The 19,508-nt window shown below is 30.5% G+C and overlaps 1 protein-coding gene across 12 annotated transcripts in view; it reads left to right on the forward strand.

Annotated features, from left to right (window-relative positions):
- Positions 1 to 19,508, forward strand: part of LOC126745199 (zinc finger protein 574-like) — a 250,094-nt gene that overhangs the window by 105,100 nt on the left and 125,486 nt on the right. The window lies entirely within an intron of this gene.

Below are 19,508 nucleotides of genomic sequence, written 5' to 3' on the forward strand. Positions count from 1 at the left end.
AAATTAAAGTATGTTTGATGAAGTTTAGAACTATTATCTGTTATACTATTTATAAATTATAGAAGAAAAAATATGTAACTAAAATTGATATTAATATTAAATTAAATTCTACATTTTGTTACATTATACTCTTATAAATTATTTAGAAAGTATTGCTAGCTCTAAACAGATATTAACACATAACTTTTGGAGGAAAACTAAAGTTAAAAAGCCTCTCTCTATCCTCTATTTACTTTATATAACAGCCTCACTGCAAAAAGATACTACTTCTTCAACACTTTTTAAACTTTTAAATCCCTCAAACAGGTTTGTTCTGAGTTTACATTTCTTTCTCTTCCTAGTTACAGTGGAGTGAGGTACCCTTCAAATAAAGCAAAATACGGGAATCGACGGTTATATAAGGTTTTTTCAAACTTGAGTCGTTTATTTTAAGTGCTTGTAGGACTCGTCAAAAGGAGTTAAAATACTAAAAACTCACCCATACAAATATAAGAGTTGCATAATAAAACTGATAGTATAATATTAAAAATTAAAAAAAATAAGAATGTTAACCAACCAATTTACAGTACGAATCTTTGGTTCGATCAGTTGCACGATTCTTTTAATATCATTGTGCGTATTTTATTTATCTAATAATTTTGTGCGAAAAAATGGCTCATGTTTAAAAAAACATTGAATTAGTAAATACAATACTTACTAAGAAAATGCAGCCGCAGCATGCAGGCGGACATGCTTGCTTAAGTAATCATCAATCCCACGTGTGTTTGTAAATTTAGTTTTAAGACTCCGTTTTGTAACATTTTAGGTTGAGCAGTTCTTTCAGCGTGGTCTGCTCGTTGTTCTTTTAAATACCTTGTCATATTTAGAAGAACAACGAGCAGGCCACGCTGGAAGAACTGCTTAACCTGAAATGTTACAAATTGAGGCAGACATTTTAGTCAAATAATATAAGCCTAGTACAAATAGAGTACTAGGCTTATATTAGCTCATGTTGAAGTTTTTTATAGTAAATTGTGGAAGACAGTATGACTAGAACAGTATTATCATTAGGATTATCAATGGGTGTTTCAACCAGTGTTACAACCTTAACATCATCCTAGAAGAGTTGTATTTCATCAGTAGTTTTAAGAAAAGTCCGATAGACATGAAGATTTTACAAAATTAATTTTGGCTATAGACGAGGCCACATTTACACGAGATATAGTGCAACATTTCCATAATAACCATGTTTGGGCAGTAGAACATGCCCATTCTGTAAAAAAAAAATAATTTTCAACATAGATTTTCCTTAAATATTTGGGCAAGAGTGATTAATGACATACTTATTGGACCCTACTTTTTTACCCTGCTTTTTTCCACCTCGATTCACAGGGTGAAATTTGTTGAGATTTTTTCCCACACGACTATAATTATTAAGTATTAAGTATTGAATTATTGCTAGTTACTAAGGATAACTTTGACATGGCACTTTTTCTATATATAAATTTTAGCAAAATCTACCTACTCGATTAGATTAGATAAAACACTTGAAATAGTATATATAAATTGGTAATTTTTAATAGTTTTTTTTCCATTATTGTTAATTAATATATTGTTACTAATTTTATAGAAGCAGATAATTTTAAAGAATAGACCTAAATTAAATCTGATTAATAAAATGCAATCCAAAAACAAAATCATATAAATCAAAAAATTAAATATTAATTAATTGTAATGACATGCACCGTGACAACAAAAAAACTTTATTAACTTGTAGATTTCTTTTGCGCTCATTTTGAAATTAACAATGAATCATAAAATAATTTTACCTTCCACTTTTTAAGAAAAATGAAACAAAATTTGGTTTATGATCTGAGTGGGTCTTTAAAACTTTTAATTCTTTCTTTCACCACAGTTGGTTATACATCATTAACAAGCTAGTACAGGGTGTTCCATTTTCGTATATCTTATAGGGTTTCTTGGTTATGAAAAGTGATAGAGAGATGTGGTTTTCGCGACACCTTGCTTTTAAGTGAAACCATCTCCTGTAACCCTGATAACAGACATATTAAAAATGTAAAACTGATACTTGTAGTTTTTTTGCGTAAAATCTAGTGGTGTATTAACATTTTCTCTCAGAGGTCACATTTTGAGATATTTGCATTTTTTTTTTTTTTTTTTTTGATTGGACATCCTATATATTACCCACTTGCCATGAGCTGTTCAAAAATATAGCATAGGCAATATTTGTTTTTATAAATAATGCGATAAAATTATTTTTGTCCAAAACAATTTATTGATTAACGTTATGTTATTACTTACAGGTAATTAATTTTTGAAATTTCTACTTCTTAAATATTATTCCTGGTTACATTTTCTCAAATGTACTGCTGATAGTTATTTGATGTTCTTGTTTATTGTTATCATTCTTGATAATTATTTTTTATTATGAACCAGAACCAAAGATTTTAAAACTTTAAGAAATATGGTATGAATACCTGCTTAATTTTATCTAACGAAAACGCAGACTAATTCTTAGAACTCTATCTGAACAGGTCAGTTAATCTTTCCCTTAGAATTTATATATTATTTAAGTACCTATATTGTCATAGTTATGGCAAAAGAAAACAATCCGAGAGAAGAAACCTCGTGCAGAAAAATATATCAAGAGACCAGAGTTTCTAAAACAGAAGTGCAAAAGATCAAAAAAAAACTAAATTTAAATCTTACAAGTATAAATTTTGAGAATTCTTAATGAACATAACTTGAGGTTTTGAACTCCCACCGCAGAAAATACCCACATGATTTGTCCGAGAGTTGACGCTCTCTAGGAGGGTGGTGAGCAGGTTCGGATTTAAAGTCAACGGAGAATATTTTTGCAGAATAACAAAGACAATAATATATTTTGAAAAACGCTATTAAAAAATTATAAACTTTGTGAAACCTAAGAAATAATAGTCGGCATTTTGAACAATAATTGTGATTTTTTTCAAAATTATAAGTTGCTATAAAATTGTTAACTACACGAGTGTTTTAATTATAGAAAAAAATTATTTAAATTATAGAAAAAGTCATTTTGTCGCATTATTTATAAAAATAATTATTGATTATATTATATTTTTGAAAAACTCTTCGCAAGCAGAAACAGATTAAAAAAAATTGGATGTCACATTAAAAGAGTACGCCATTGGATTTTATGCAAAAAAATCAACAAATCTCAGGCTTAACTTTTTTAAAATTTCATTACCAATAACAGAGTTACAGGAGAGTACTTACATTTTTTTTTTCTCAAATTCATCCTGTAGCACAAAAACTAAGATAGCAAATTTGATTAGTGCATTTTTAGACTCATTAAAAAGTAGCACGGTGTTGCAAAAACTGCGATTCTCCGTTTCTGATAAACCCCATAAAATATACGAAAATCGGACTCACTTTTTGTTAAATAATATTCTTAAAATAATATGACGAATCGTTAATAATTTTTCAACATAAACATAAACATTATCTAAATATCTTAATTATTACTAAGTTTTACACTTGCCAAACTTTAATTAGAATATTGCAGTTTCGTAATTAATTTTTCCTTTCAACCTTTAAGGCAAGTGTATTACATAGCTGAAGATTTACAACATAAGTATATTTTGTTTATATTGTTATTTTAATTTAATTTTACTTTAATTACCATGATAAGGGTAGTAGATATAACTACCGAAACGTTGGTTCAAATTAGATATTTTTTTTTTAAATAGGTCTTGTTGTTTTTTATGGTTTTTTAATTTTAATATTCTTAACAAAGTCAGGTAGGATATTAAAAAGAAGAAACGAGCTCAGAGATTAATAGCTTAAATCTCAGCTCCTAGGTATACAGGGTGTCCGGAAAGTCAACGATAATACTGAAGGGCTGATGGAGCAACTCATAAGCACCCAGAAAAACATAAAATGACTTTAGTAAAAAATCGATGGTTTTCGAGATATTGGCACTTGTGCCAGTCACTAGTGGAAGTCACCAAAATCCTACTCTTGGATCAGATTTTCGATTGTCACGCCTTAAAAATAGATATTTTTTAGAATCTCTTTTTAGCTATGCAACACTGAATAGCCATTTTACTGATTAAAGACAAACATTAAACTAAACGGCCAAAAAATTTAATAAGAAATCTATTATAAAATAAAGTATTACTTATTCTTATTTTTTAAACTTTGAATTTGACCGCTCATACTGGACCGAAAAATTGTACGGCAACCCGGCTAATACCTTAAAAAGTTTGCTCATTTAATTTAATTTTAAAATTACCCAATATGTTTTAAAAAAAGTTATTGTGATAGAGTGAAAGATAAACCTAGTCTACCTTATGAAAAAAATAAAACAAATTTATAATTATGTTATGTTCAAAAAATATATTTCTATTTAACTTAAAAAAAAATTTAAATATCAAATAATATGTTCGAACTGTCTACCACCAACGCGAATGCAGGCGTGACATCTTTTAATAAATGACCTATTGATCCATCTTGCATTCCTGGCAGCGTTAAGATCTTGGGCTGCATCATTTACTCGCTGCCGTAATTCAGCAATATTATTTATTGGTCTTGCATAAACCTTTTCTTTTATGCAAACCCCAGTAAAAAAAATCGAGGGGGTTTAGGTCTGGAGACCTGGGAGGTCATAAAATTGGACCAAGTCGGCCGATCCATCTGTTGGGGTATATTTGGTTTAAATACCGACGAACTTCATGGGCATAATGTGCCGGGCAACCATCATTTTAGAACCACATTATTCGGCGACTGGCCAAAGGAACATCTTCTAAAAGAATTAGTAGATTGTTTCGACAAAAATCTAAATAAGCCTGCCAGTTCAAATTTTCTGGTAATTCGAATGGGCCAATTACACGTCCGTTCAAGATACCGGTCCACAAGTTTACTTTAAATCGGTACTGTGACCTTTCTTCTCGAATAGAGTGGGGATTTTCCAACGCATAAGTGTGCAAATTGTGCATGTTCATTAAGCCATCCTTTTTGAATGTACTCTCATCCGACCACAGTATATTATTTAAAAAATTCGGATCCTCTTGATTCTTTTGCAACATTCTGCGGCAAAATTGTAGGCGTGGTTCGTAGTCTCGAGGCAGTAGGCTTTGCACTCGTTGAACATGATAAGGGTGATATTGAAATCGCCTAGTGATGTCGTTTACTACCGATTTCGGTATCCCTGTTCTTCTTTCGATTGCTCGTGCCGAAGTAGTCGGATCATTTTCAATTTCTTCTAAAACTTGATCAACATAATCAATACGAGGTCTTCCCTCTCGAACAGGAGCATGAGGCATTATGCCTTCGGAATATGAGCGGTGAACATTAATAAATACACGATAGTCAGGATATCGGGCCAAATTCGGATATCTTTCTTGATAAAGATTAGATGCTGCTAGAGCATTTCCTCTGCATTCACCATAAATGACATGCATGTTTGCATATTTTTGGGCGGTATACGGCAAGGGCATAATAAATAATTAACCAATAAAACAAACAGCTCAAGGAACACAGTCCACAGGAAAATGAACTCAAAAACAAATCCAAAGCAAAAGGTAACAAAAACGTTAGGATACAAGCAAAAAAGTAGTTCATGGAATACTGTAAACAAACTAAATTCCAAAAATGTTTGTTGTTTATTGCTATGGTGATAAGAATTACCTTCGCTCTTATTTTAAACATAACTTAAAAATTTGTTTAATTTTTTTACAATGATATCATAAGGTGAATTAGGGTTATTTTTTACTATAACACAATAATAGTAAACTGTGAAAAAAACATTTAGGTAATTTTAAAAAGGAGATTAAATGAGCAAACTTTTTAAGGTATTAGCCGGGCTGCCGTACAATTTTTCGGTCCAGTATGAGCGGTCAAATTAAAAGTTTAAAAAATAAAAATAAGTAATACTTTATTTTAGAATAGATTTCTTATTAAATTTTTTGGCCGTTTAGTTTAATGTTTGTCTTTGATCAGTAAAATAGCTATTCAGTATTGCATAGTTAAAAAGAGATTCTAAAAAATATCTATCTTTAAGGCGTGACAGTCGAAAATCTGATCCAAGAATAGGATTTTGGTGACTTCCACTAAAGTGCCAATATCTCGAAAACCATCGATTATTGGCGCGAAAACACCATTTTGGAAAAATTGGAGCATACAAGGTTGTTCGGTTAACATATTCAATTATGACTGATACCATATGTAGTTTTTTCATCCACAATTGAATTATCTACATTTAAATTCTGTGTCTAGTAATGTTTACAAATTATAAATAACGTCAAATAAATGTCATTTATACTTTTTCGCGCTAATGTGTTTAAAAACTGTTTACACTCTAAAGAGGGAATTTTTGATGTTTAAAGTAACTAGCGATTACTTTACGCAGTATAATCAAAAATTTATTTTTAGTAAACGCGCTATTATTATCACATCTTCTCATTTGAATTACTACCTAAAGGACAATGTAAAAATCTGATGTAGAAATCCTGTAATATACAATTAGTTAATTTTAGAAGTATTATATTTTCTCAATAATTCTAGAGAGGGCTACAAGATAACTTATATACTAGTGATCATTAAATAAATAAATGTTTATTTTTCTTTTGTTAAAATTTTACTTTTTATAGTAGTTGAGAAACTAATTAATGAATTTAATTGTTTTTTAAAATATTCTAAAAAAATCAAACGTAAACATAAGTCGCACATCGTTTGTTGGGTATTTATAAAACTGATAATCAAGTTGATTATCGATGTATCAGCAGGTTGTTTGGCCTCGTAACGACATAAGGGATCACATAAATAATTTTTGGCGGTTTAGGCCCGGTGCTACTCGCCCAAATTTGCAATAATCGGTCTGTGGGTCTGGTCCCCCTTCAGGCGTTTCCGTTTCCTGCTTTTCGTTGTTGGTTCGGCTCAATTTGCATACCAAGTACTCTCGAGAGTGTGTACTACCGCTAGCAGTATAAGTACTATTAAAAAATGAATAAAAACATACGTACTTGTGAGATCTTAAAATAATTTGTTATATTAAAGAAATTTTGAAAAACGTTTATAAACTTAAAGGGACTGGTATAGTTATTTCCAATGATTTAACGCCTCAACAAAAACCAAAAGTTTTTTATAAATTCCCTAAGATAGCAAAAAATAAAGGTTTTTCGGCTAAAATAATAAAAAATTATTTAATGTTAAATAAGGATAATTTTGAAGTGGCTGATTTGTTGGAAGCAAATAAAGTTACCTTTGCAGAGTTTTTGATAAGCAAAAACTTTTTAAAAATAATAGTGCTCCCGCAACTCCGGAACCTCGAACCAAGTCTGACAAACAAAAAACTACCCATCAACCCCTAAACCTTCTCCGACAAGACCTGAGGTAAATTCGGAAAAAATCTTAAATAGTGGAAAAACATACCAACCAATAAATAATAATCATACTCCCAAAGCCTCCAATATTGTTACCAGAACTGTTGCTGCAAGAAAGAATTCATCTTCAAGTTCAAGAACTGGTGTTGAGAAGGGGAAAAAATAACAAAACAAGAAAATAACAAGGAAAAACTGTTTGAAACATTTTTCCTACGAACTTTCCTATTGTGATTTTAATGTATAGTATAATATACCTAAGTTATTTAGTGCATCAGACTTACTTCTTATTAGACTTTCTAAACGTTTTTGGTTCTTTATTTTTCGTAATTATTATAAAATATTAAAAGTGTTAATCTAAATATGTTTTGTGAGAAAAAGAAAGGATTGTTAGGTAGTCTTATAATGCTTGAATTAAAAGTTAGTCACTTAAATGTGCGTTTTCTTTTGACGGGCTTGAAATATGGTTAGCGAAATGAATTCGATATTTTTGCAGTGACGGAAACTTGGCTAAATGGAAATATTCTGACTGCAATGGTTTCTTTACCCAATTATAAATTTTATAGGCTGAATCGTGAGGGAAAGGGTGGTGGTGTGGCTGTATATAATGTAAATTTCGTGTATATAATGTAATAAGTTCGCATGGATTTACAGGTCAAGGTCGTTCTTAGAGATTATCCCAGAATCAAGGAAGTCGAATTGAGTTTTCTGGTATTACTGGTGGGTAGGTTAAAACTTTGTTGTGGTTGTTTTTATAGGGTGCCTTCGGGAAACTTGCAGGTATGTGTGAAATACCGGGATAGTCTTTAGTAACTCTAAAAACTGTACAGAGCATGCCTCGTTTTTTAGGACTAATAAATTAAATGAAAAATGTACTTTTCACTTTCAACTAATGTCGTTTGACGAAATTGTTAAAATTGTCAGCAACCTTAAAATTAACGCTGTTGGTTGTGATAATATAAACGCATGAAAAATGCTTAAATACTGTCTCCCTGCTATATAAAAGCATATAACTCATATTATTAACTTTTATAACTATCAATAATTCCAAAGCATATTCGGATGTAAGACTCATTAGTATACTTCCTACAATTTCCAAAATACTAGAAAGGGTAGTATACATTCAGCTTTATGAATATGCCTCCAAAGATATCCTCTGCAGTCTGGCTTTCGAAAAGGACATAGTATAACGTCCGTATTAATAAATGTAATAACGATATTTATAGGCCTCGCCATGTAAACAAAGTTACAGTCTTAATTATTTTGGATTTTTCAAAGGCTTTCGACACTCTGGATCCTGATTTGCTTTATGCCAAGCTCGAATACTATGGTCTTGATATGACTTACATTTAATTTTTTATTAATTATTTGAGTGACCGGTATCAGAGAGACGTGATTGGGGATATGGTGTCAGATTTGGTGCGTATAACTTCTGGATTGCCACAAGGATCCATACTTGGACCGCTATTATTTTTGATACATACTTCAGACATTTTTGGTTGCATTTCCGTATGTTGCAGTATATATTCTTTTGCTGATGATACCCAAATGCGATATTTATGCGACCTTTCATTCATTGCCGAGGCTTTATATAGAATAAATAAAGATCTTGAACAAATATATCAGTATTTAAAGAGAAATTGTCCTTAATGCAGAAAATGCTTGCAAAAAGTTAAATTTTGTCATCTAAAGCACCGAGAAATGATAGAGAGAGCATTACTAATCTAAACATAAATTCTGAAAAGCTTCCATATGTGAGCAGTGCTAGAAATCTTCGGCTTATGTTTAATAATAACCTAAATTTCCGTGAACATGTTTTGTTACTAAAAGATGCTATGCCATTTTAAGACCACTATATAGCAATATTTACATATTTACTAAAAATAGAATGCAGCAAATTAAAAATACTTGTTGTAGATATGTTTACGGAATAAGAAAGTACGATTTGTTTCTGAAAAACTGGTTGAGCTAGAATGGCTTAAAGTTGATAAATTGCATATTTATGCCTATTCAATTTTTATATATCGACTATTTTTTTCCACATCACCCCAATATCTCTATGATAAACTTGAATATCGCTATAATCGCTATAATGCTCACAAAGTGACCTTAGCTGGTTACCACTACCTATTTTAATCACTTTCCCTTTTCTTATTTAATTAAAGTGAAGAATTTATTTCAAACATTAAAGCAATTACAAAATAACTGGTATCAATAGCTTAATGGAATTTTTCAATCGAAACTTATTAAGACTGAAATTCATTTTTAACAAACTTAGAACGTTATGCTACTATTATACCTATGTATAATATGGAATATTATTTAGTGTCATTTATGATAAACTTGTTCTATTTAAAAACTTTATTTGCCTACGTGCACCTATTCTAAAAATAGAAAAAAAATTAAGCGCATGCGCAGGCAGGATTGTGTCTATTTTAATCTTAAACACGTTAATTTCATTTTCCAGAAAGGTGCCTATTTATAACACAATTGCTACCACCATCAAGATAATGCCTCAAATTAGAAACATAGAATCTTGTTAAAAAACGACTTAGTTTTTATCATACTTGTTTCCACCTTCAATTATTTTTATAATTTTCAAACATTTAATTTTTTACATTATGAACTCAGCAAAACTGTCCAGGATTGGCATCTGACCAGTAGTGGCAGTTATGACGATTTACTTTTTCATTAAGTAAAAATATACATTCATCTGAGAAGCAAATGTTGTACAATTATTGTAATATTATAAATAAGACACGGATTAACAATGATCAACTCACTAAGGGTTTCACAAAATTGCACCCGTCTGCCATAATCGACCCATTTAGTTCTTGCACCAGATTGCTTAAATATTCTATGAAGCAGCTTTTGCGTACTCCTGTACTTTTGCCAATTTTCTAAAACTTATTCCTGATTCGTCATGAAGTTGACCTAAGACAGCCATTTGCATTGCTTTATTAGTAACAACAGCATGTTGAACCTCTCGCTTTTTATTTAACATACAGTTTAACATGCCAGTTTTCCTTAATTTATCCACTAATTCCAGAACGTATTTTCTGACGGCCCGTTATATTGGCATAATTCTTGTGTTGACAGATAAAATAAACTCAACTCCGCAGTACAATAAACTATTGTTAATACAGTACTTCTACAATACGTAAAAGAGTTATATAAAGAAATATAAGTTTATATTTTAAACTATTTAATAAAAGTTCTTAGCAACCAATTAATTCAAATTCTTTAGATAGAAACTTGTGTTTGCATTTTATTTGTTTTGTTTTTATAGATGGAGCACGATGACTAGGTATTTAACAATAATATTAGGACATTTTATAAGACAAGAAATATGTTTTGTCCTCACTATTACAAATAAATTTAATATTTAGCATATAGTAAATTAGAACGTTAGGTCCATATTTTATAGCTTACATGATTTACATATATTCATTTAACTTAAGTATTTCTTGCACTTAAGGTTTCTTGATTGCTAAATTTTTTAATACTTTTACTTGATACTTAAATTGAACTACCTATATTTTCTTCTTGACCTGCCTTTGTATTCCATTACCTATTTTACTTCCTTGTTATCAACCCTCTCCCGTATTAGTTTTTATTCGAAAATATGAAAACAATATACTTAACCTGTGCGAGAGAGATGCAAAGGCAGATTAAGAAAAAACACCACCAAAAATGTGGGCGGACAATACGACTACGGAAGAGAAGCAAATTAGCAGTGCAACTAAACGTACGTGTATACCATAAAACTGCAAAACCTCTCTTACCTTTCTTTTGTGCCTTATATTTTGAAAAGAAAGAAAGTAATTTGATATATTTTCTTTGTTTTCGATTTAAAATTATTTACTATTACAATTTTACGTAATCTTTCTATAGACGAAAGGGTTTGGATCAGGAGATGACGGGGTGAGCGGGCTTAGCCTATAAAATTACATCCATTACGAATTAAAATAAATGAATAAACATGCCTTGTATAGGTTATTCTTGCTTAACGAGTATGTCTTTTCGTCACATCATCAGCCTCTTAAAATCTCTGCCACGACCTTTTTAGAGTGTTCTTAGTAGAATTTATAGCTTCTGAAATGTCGGGGATGTTCACTTGATCCTGTATCATACCAACAGATCGTAATTGTCTTTCACAGTCAAGATGTTGTCATATTATATTGGTTATTTTCCATTGTAGTGAACATATTTTTTAGTTTTTCAAACGCGCCTTGAAGACTTTAAACTACTTGTTTAATATCAACAAGAATAACCTAATATGATGAATATGTTCAGGCATGGCCAAGAAATAATTAATAAACATCATGATTTATCTTGACTCTTTTTTGTATTAAAACATAACTGCCCTTTTTCCCTTATTTCGTAGATCATTTTAATGTGTTTATTTGTGAGTTGCATAAAACTGTGGGCATTTCATTTTTCTTAAGGTACAACTTTACAATAATAATGCACTACTTCTTCAACAATAACCTAAAGATATTTTACTTTAAGTTTAGGTTAGTTCATATTTTATTAACTTTACATCTTACGTACTCTCGTATCTTATTTCCCATCAAAAAGCTCTGCAGTAAACATTAAAAAAATATATGAATTTCTCCACGTTCCAGTTGGTTCACCTAAACCAGAATACTATGCATGCCTTTCATATTCAAGAGTTTATGGCTAGGTTAAAACATGTTTTAATTGAAAAAAATATTAATGGTATATGATAGGGATACAACTGCTGCAATTAGGGTGTAGTGATCTGTTCACCTGATTTCATTATTCTTTATTACCAGATATTTTATATCTAGTTTGGTTGAACAAACACACTTTTGTGTTTCAAAACCAGAAAGGTTTTGAAGTTTCAAAATAGACAGTTTTACTATGATTGTAGCAAACGTTTTTATGGACTTCTTTTTGCTTGTAGTTCTATATTTTATAGTAATGAATTTTCGAATTATAAACTGAAGGCCAAACTCTCGAGTTCTCTCCAAACTCTTAATTTTATAGTTGGAGCCCTTCAGGTTTCTCCCTTATTATTTATTAATGCTTTATAATATACAGGATCTGGCAAAATAATCTCCCACATTTTAACCTTTAATAAAAACGGCTTTATAAACGATATTTATCTTTTATTTTTATTAATAAAAATATATGATCTTCCATTTGTTTTTATTATTAAGTTTTAATTATTCAAAGTACAAGTGACCACCATTTTTTTTTCGATACCCATTCGAAGCTGATATTTAAAAGTTTTCATCACCCGAGCATTAATTTGAAGTAATATTTATTGAAAAACCTTCGCTTTCAGGTATTCAAAAGTCAAAATCGAGTAAACGCGCAGACAACCAACGTCTCTACGTAACAAAATAATGCATTCTGGTAACATTTACCTTAAAATGTCGATTGTCCTTCTTTCAGATCTTGAACTGTAGCTCCATCCTGTTGAAACCACATATTCGGATGTTCAAGCTTTGATTTTCTTTTGTTCAAGTTGGGGTTCCAAAAAGTTGCATGGCACGTCGACATATTGATCGGCAGTTACGGTCTTGTCTCCCTCCCTCTTAAAAAAAGTGGAGACTCCAAACGTTAAAAGACCTAGCAGCACACCAAATGGTAACCCTGCGCTGTGACGTGGTCTTCCATGGAGCTGCCGCGGATTTTCTGGTGCCTTATAGCGATAATTCTGCTTGTTTACACAGCCAGAACAAATGGCAATAGGCTTTGTCATTCGATATTTAAAAAACATTTTGTGAAATATTTTAAAGAATATCATTGGAACATGCTCTGCGATTCTTCTATTTCTAATTTATTATTTCTAGTTCACTAATTTCTTGCACAATTATCATTTTGTATGGAGAGATCGTTCAACTACTTCTCTTACTGCTACAAAATTTTTAGGTATCCGAACACTTCTGGGTCTACCAGTTAATTTGGTTTTTAAGACTGAATCTGTAGCTCTAAAATTTGCAACCAATAACAGTGAATACGAAAGACTCGTGATTACAGTTAGTTTTCATTAATGTTTGGATAACGAAGATACGATGCTCGCCCGTCCAAATCATGATGACAGCTGAAATAACGAGATGCGAGCTATACCAACCAACTATGCTAGGCTTCCGAGGCTCGGTGATTCGAGCTCAGTGGAGGGCAAATTGTGAGAAATAGTTTTGCCTGACCCTGTACAAGCTATAGGAATAATATAAATTTATTTTTATTTAGTTCATTTTAATGTTTGCTTCATATCTTTCCATTTTAAATCAATGTTTTTATCTAATATAACTTATTTGTTGCTTCCAGTACTATAAAAGAATTACAAATATTTTTAATTTACGAAAAGCTTATCCTAACATACTCAATTTAAACTTTCCGTGACAAGCCAATGACAAACGCTGTAATAACAAAGTAAAAATCTAATTTAAGTTATGTTGATACATATTCGTAGTCTCACTTCTTATCTAAAAAAATGCTAACGTGTCAATATTACTTTATGCACACATGAGTTAATAGATCAACGAATAGGCAAACGCATAACCGCCATTAAAATACGATTAGGATTCTTTATACCGGGTTTCCTGTATGAATCAACTATACATGGTATTTGCGTGTGCAGTTTCGACTAACGACTTTTGTCTTGAAACATCATCCAATGGAAATTATGTGTGAAACGCTGGTATTGGCATTTTCTAACATACATAGTTAAGTTATAGAATTTAAAGGTCAGGTTTTTTTTTAATTGTAATATTGTTGTTTATTTATTATTAGTAGTATTAACTATTAATATAAATATATTTATATAAATAATTTTAAATGAACCGTAGTTTACCGTAGTATTAACTGTAGTAACAATTGTTGGTATTGAATATTACTTTTTCTTATAAGTAAATAAGTTATTTTAACAAAGCTAATAAAACGTATTTATGTAATATGATAAGATAAAAAATGCACTTTTATCAAGGTTTTAAACGCATCTAAATGGAAAGTTGAATAATAATAGTTAATAACTGAAAGAACGAAAAAAAGGTGGAATAGAAGCACTCAATAGATATACATCTAAAAATATCGTGTCTTACGATAATGATCTACTACTCAAAGTGAGATTCAAGGGACATGACTTTCAAAATAAACCTATTTTAACTAGTTTACTAAAATATACTCAAACTAGGACAAAAGAGCTTAATTAACGTATAGTAAAACAACTATCTATTTAGCACAATATGTATGGCCCACTAATGCAAGTTTCTTTTAAAAATGTGGTATTTCTTAGTTCGTAGATAATAATAACTAACAGTTTTTTAGACGATACACCCATAAATCAAGTCTGATGCACATGTAAAGAAGGCTGCAACGGTAACCGATATAAGCTCCAATCGATCGACAAAACCTTCAAGAGCTACACTGTCTACAGCTTTCAGAACCTGAAGTGCATAAAATTATTTTAGCGCTCTTTTTCTCTAAAATTTTTAAAATTAAAATTAAATCTGTAAAATTAATTTAACTTTTTTTAAGAAGGCAAATTTTGAACTTAGATATTGCCTAGGTTACTCAGCTAACTGTTTAAAAAAATATTAATTAATTTTTAGTATTTGTAAATTATTCCCCAATGATTTAAACTTTGTTTAACAAATAATTTAAATCATATGATCCATAACATGCTGCTTAAACTTAATAATTTAAAAAGTTGCAATAATTTTTTTCCGATGCTGTACATATATACCCGATCTGATCTTTTGAAAAATTCCGCCAGTCTTACAATAAATATTTAAGAGCGGAATTTACTACGACGAATATCTAGTCATTTTGGTATGGGTTAGGTATTATTTTTGATACATTATACAGTTTTTCCAGATTTCGACATGCTGTAATATCCAGAGGACTGATATCGGTCACATTGACATATTTTAAAGTGCTACTAATGGTTTTAGAAAAGAAGAGAAAACATAAACATTATTTGTTTTTTTATTGCTTTAAATATTCATTTTATCAACTTTAAAAAGAATTTTAATTAGTTAAGTCGGAATATTTAATATATTATTACATACTCGTAGATTGTATTTTCAATGCTTTTAACTATTTAAATAAATCAAAGTTGTCAATCATTAAGCATTATATACGCGCAAGCATCAGCTTCCTTCATAATGTAATTAATCACAAAGTTAAAATGTTTCGAGTCATTTCTATGCAATATCAAGAAATATTAAAACACACGAATGACCTGACACTGCTTAGTCTAATAAGCGCGAAATTGCGGCTGTGCACTATTAACCAAGTCACGAAGGCACATTTCGAAGAAACAACTTTGCAACCTGTCCAGTTGAATGAAAGCCGCAGCGGGGATCAAGTATTAAGAAAAAGATTTTTTTGTTGCAACAAATACCATTGGATTTATTATTTCCATTTTCTAAAATATAGCAGAGTATATAAGGAAGTTATTTTGTTAATTAACTTCTTAAGGCAATTATGTAAGTCAGAATATATAAGTGAGTTTTTAGTAGTTTTTGGCAAAATAAATAAATAGAGGCTCCAAAAGTTTTGTACCTGTAAGTTTCCTATAGGATATATAATTGATCCGCATAATATAAAATTAATTTTGTATTAGTTTGAAACAATTCTACCAAGCTTTTCCCAAACCACGACCGCAGGTTTCGCAACTAATGTCCAACATCCTTTCTTGTATTATGATTTGCTGTAGGCTATCTATATTTATTTCTCATAATAGGTATAATAGTTTTCTTTGCTTGGTGATGGATATAACCTCTAGATCTTTTTTAATTTTTCTTAGCACTTTTTCTAAGCATGTTCCTATTTATAAGTCTACATCTCAAATGCTTTTAGATTTGTAGTGGTGGCTTTTCCGAGTATCCATGATCCCACGTCACGCAATAAAACAAGACATAGATAGCATCTTGCCTTACTTTCGTTTCACGAATAACTTGAGATATGTTTTAATTTTTGAAGATGACAATATTTTATGAAATTCCGGTCGTACTTTTTCTTTACGACATTTTATTTCTTGTGCACTGTCCCAGTATTCATTTATGATAGTAGCAAGGAAACAATATTGTTAACAAGGTTCAATTTGAGTTCCGTAGACATAATGGTGATGTCTATTTTTATTTCTTTTGCTGATGATCGTTCGTTTAATTTTTTTAACTTTGATATTAAGATTATATTGTTGACTACTGTGCGATATGATCCATTAACCTTTGCAGTGCTTCCAAGCAATCTGCTATAACTATAGTGTCATGCTTTAACATGCATAACTTTTATTAATAGATAACTTGGACGTATGAAAAATATATTATAAATATTTCTGAAAAGTCTTATATTACTTTTTTTATTTAGAAAGTTATATTTTACATTTTACTCCCTGCAAATTACCAATTTATTTCATATTTTTTGTTAATGAAAAAAACCTTATTAACTAAATTAAAAAAATATTTCTACAAATGGATAACCCTCTATATATCGTCGCCTTACTGTGAAAAGTGCATAAGTCCAAAATGAGTAATTTTCCAGGAGAAGCAAAAAACTGTATTTTCGGGGTTATATTTTAAAAAAGATGCAATTTTTTTAATGAAATTTATTTATTTATTTTAAAAATAGTTAACATTTTGATTTTTAATGTTTTTTTGGAAACTACCATGTAGTAAGGGACTTATGCATTTTTCATACTCTAATTTGCGAACAAAAATGGACTTATGCATTTTAAGAAAAACACTAATCATAGAACAGAAACATTTATTAAACAAAAACAAATTAAAATCTTTTTATTAAATAAAAGGTTATTCGTGCTTCAAGTTATCGTAGAAAGGATGATAATCTGCCTCCCTTGTTTTCTTCAAAAACATTAAATTATTAAATTTTTCCTTTTTTATCTTTAAGGAATCCTTATAAAGCAGTGGTAATGAAGTAAAGGGTACAGAGACGCTACTTTTACTTTGCCTGATAGGTAATACCTTAAAATTGTGCTTGTGTCTAATTTTGTATTCAATTTTTCCATTTACATTATATCCTAATGCCCGTATATCATTCACAATGGGATCATCTGCTTTAAACCCTGGTTGAATGGACTTCACTAACTTAATTTCCTCAAAATTCTTGAAATGTTCATGACTTAAATAATTAACTTTATAGGGCTTCGGCAATTTTATTGCATATTTACAGGCAGCAACAATATCAGCGGGCACATTGATATTTCGTCCTTTTAAATAACGTTCTATGGTGGAATGCATCGAGTCACATTCCATTTGGGTGTGACCCTTTTCCAAATATTTTTGTTCAATACACACCTGGTTTGTTACAGAAAAATTAAGAAGAGCATTTGATAATGTGACATTCCTATTCTGTGCTGCACATCCGTCGCTAATTAAAATAATCTTTTGGTTAGGGGTAAGGTTTGGAATAATATCAGTCATGAGAAATTGGGAAATAATAGAGGAAAAACAATTTGCGGTTAGTTCTCCTTTACCCTCATGCCATACAAAGCAATGCCCTTCTTTGGTATGGAGATCAAAAATCGTAAAATTATGGACTACTAATTTTGTTCGATAATACAAAGCCGAAGCGTTCGACTTCGGGCAAAGGAGAACCGTTTGTAGATCCATTGTGAATACTTTGTCGTCAGAAAGTTTATCAGATTGCTTCTTGCTTCATTTTTCTTTTCAATGTGCTCGATGTAAATTTGCTCTTCTATAGTTTTTGTTTTATATCCCACGCATACATCACATTCATCTTTTTCTGTAGCATATAGTGCCAAGTTAAGTTCGTCAAAAACTTCGTGAAAAGTCTTTATACTTAGAGCATTTATTTTGTTTTTAGCACACCAATCTTCTTTATAAATGTGGTACACTTTTGATCTAAAATGTGGTTCAAGATACAGTCTCGATGTTGTTTTCCGGCAGTAATGAGATTCAAGCTTAGGCGGTGTATGAAAAAAAGATTTTAGGTTTTCCTTTTCTTTGATGAATCTTAAGTTTTTCTTTCTTGGAATATTATTATCATGATTTTCGCTCGAGCTGTCATCACTTTTATTAGGACTTTTGATGTCACTTTCAATCTATGCAGATATTGTTCTTACTGAAACTCCCAAAGTCTTGCAAAAAGAAGTTATGCATACGCGAACTTGTTCATTTTTTGTATGTAGAAAGTATTGATATGAAATGGATCTTTGGCTTTTTTCGTCTTCTTTTCTGTCTCTTGTTCGAGCTGTCTGCAGCGCTAATACCCTAGATGACACATAAATTCTTTTCTCTTGCCATTTTAACTTCCAAAGCCTTTGGAACATCTTGTCTCGTTCTTGGTCACTTATTTTAAAGCACTAAATTTTTGTATTTACTTTAATACATTTACACCTTTCCTTTAGAGTTTTCTTTCCTCTGTTTATTTTAAACTAATTACCTTTCCTGCCTGTATAGTCGAAACCATGTTTTCGTCCTTTTTTTATTCCATTTCTTCACGTGAAGTCGTTTTCCTCACGTAATCAATATCTTCACGTGAAGAAATTTTTTCTTGTTCTTCCTTTGCACAGTAAGGCGACGATATATCCCATAGTGGGGACTTTAACTAGAATAAATTTGCTAACACTTTTCAAAAAAATATTGCGAAAAAACAAGTCTACTAAGATTTTTAAATAAAAACTCCTAAAATTCGAACATATGATACCACTTGTGGCATCTTGCTAGAAAGCTCCTCTCAAAGGGAAATTGATGCTGTACTTTTCTTTTAAGACACATTAACTTGGCTTTAAATTTAAAAAAATGTTAAATAGGTATGGAAATTATATATGGTATAAAGGTATGGAAATTATATAAGAAAATATCTCGACGTTAAGAATTGTTTAACGAATTTTCCAAGAAGATACCAAAATTGGCATTATCCTTTTTAAAAGAATAATAAGGGTTAGGTTTCAGCCCTTCAAAGGAGTAGAAAAAAATATTTTGATATATTTTTAAAAGCGATTAAATGTCTTAGTAGGTGTGTTTTTACATTTTTCTTCTTTTTTTTCAGGATCAATTTTCTTTCATCAGGAAAAAATTATTTCAATAAAAATTCTGAATTAACTTTAAATGCCCCTATACATACATAGCCCAATTTTGTTGGTAATTTACTAGGTGCTATTTTCAGGGCCTCTGCAGTTTGTGACCT

This window comes from Anthonomus grandis, chromosome 15, assembly GCF_022605725.1.
Source record: "Anthonomus grandis grandis chromosome 15, icAntGran1.3, whole genome shotgun sequence".
Classification (NCBI taxonomy): domain Eukaryota; kingdom Metazoa; phylum Arthropoda; class Insecta; order Coleoptera; family Curculionidae; genus Anthonomus; species Anthonomus grandis.